Here is a 2018-nt window from a genome sequence, read left to right on the forward strand (position 1 = left end):
CACAGGGGGCTGTGGATGACATATAAAAACCATCCTGACATGGAGCAAGATGCCACAGACATAACCGTTATTTTTAGGCTGAATGACTAAGCATGGTATCAAGACCATCAAGGCCAAGACATAAATAAGCAGGGCGTATGAATGCCACAGAAAACCTCTCGGTGTCACAAACAAGATGCCTGTGTCCTGTGCAGCCACCACCTTTTATTGTTGCTGACAATTTTGGCTATGGGATGCTGCCAGCGGCTGTTACCAGCCAGGGTGCATTTCCCACTGCAGAGCATTATCACCATCTCACGGCTTTGGCACCAAACACTGCAGTGTTGCAGCTGCAGTGCATGCACAGATTGGAGTTTTAACAAGGCCTTAGAAGTTAATGGGGAAGGAAAAGTACACGTTAATGGAAAACATCTAGATTCCAAGAGCATCCACGTGATTCTGGGGAGACAGCATCATTAGCATCAAGAGAGGTTACACACACTAATGGAGAAATCAAGATGCTGTTACAGTCCACCACAGGTGCCACAGCTTTAAGGGATGGTCCCCACAGACTTGTGCAGCACTGCACTGATTTATCCAGCCTATAGTTGATCACAATGATATTGTTTGTATTAATTGCTGATGGCTGTTGTAAAACATGGAAGTTGTCTGACTGCTTGCATGAGTACAGAGAGTAGAAACAAAGCTGCTTATGATTTAAAGCAAATGCGAACACTGATAGATTGTAGCTATCTGCTGGGTTGGAGCTAACTGCGGTGAGGCCTGTCAAGGATGGGAAATATGGGCCTATGATAAGCACTCAGATTTTATTGTATGGGCAGCACAGATCAGTATAAAACCAAAGCAGGAAGGGAACTGGAAACGAGCCAAACTTGTGTGCAACTGGCTTCAATCGCCTCTCCAGCAACATTTAGAACTGGGCAGTCTTACAACACAAAACCTGCTGAGAGTCAATGCTGCTCTCACTGGAGAATGAGAGATGAGCTGGACAGAGGGTGGGCTGACATTGCCCTGGAGCCCCAGCCCTCAAGAAGTTGCTGTGCTGTAATGTTTTGTTAATGCTGCATTTGCAATAACATTAGTGCTGACATTATGTGCTTTTAGCCTTCCTTTTGCCTACTCTCCAACAGCACTTTACGTTAGTCACCGGAGAAAACAGATGAATGCAGAGTACAGCAAAACGCACTCAGCGCTGGGGAGGCCACACCTCAAACGCTGTGGTCGGTTCTGGGTCCCTCACTACAGGACATACGCTGAGGTGCTGGAGCATGTCCAGAGATGGGAAACAAAGCTGGGGAAGGGTCTGGAGCACCAGTCTGATGAGGAGCAGCTGAGGGAAATGGGGGGCGTTCAGCCTGGAGAAGAAGAGGCTGAGGGGAGACTTGATCACTCTCTGCAACTACTTGACAGGAGGCTGTAGTGAGGTGGGGGTTGGTCTCTTCTCTCAAGTGACAAGTGATAGGACAAGAGGAAATGGCCTCAGGTTGCACCAGGGCAGGTTTAGATTGGAGGTCAGGAAGAACTTTTTCCTTGAGAAAGCTGACAGCCCCTGTCCCAGGCTGCCCAGGGAGGTGGTGGAGTCCCCATCCCTGGAGATACTGCAGAGCCGTGTAGCTGAGGTGCTGAGGGACATGGGTCAGTGGTGGGCTGGGCAGTGTGAGCGGAGGGGTTGGACTCGATGATCTTAAAGGTCTTTTCTAACCAAAAGGCCTCCGTGTGCATTTTGCACCCTTGCAGACGCGCTCTGCAGCTCCCAATCCATTTTTGTCCCCTCTTTTTCCTGCGCTTCTATCATCAGCCGGGAAAATCAGAAGGCACTCTCGACTGTTCCCATTTCCAGCCCCTCACACCCAGCGTGGCGGGCCGGGGGGCAGAGGCGGCGGCCGCGGCCCGCAGCACGGTGCTGCCGGTGCCCGCGGCCGGGCCCGCTCCCGCTCCCGCTCGCCGCCGCCGCCGCGGGCCCTCGCCGCCACCCGTAGTGGGCGCGGCCCGCGCACCCGGAAGTTGGGCGGCGGCGG

This window comes from Colius striatus, chromosome 2, assembly GCF_028858725.1.
Source record: "Colius striatus isolate bColStr4 chromosome 2, bColStr4.1.hap1, whole genome shotgun sequence".
In the NCBI taxonomy this organism is placed as follows: Eukaryota; Metazoa; Chordata; class Aves; order Coliiformes; family Coliidae; genus Colius; species Colius striatus.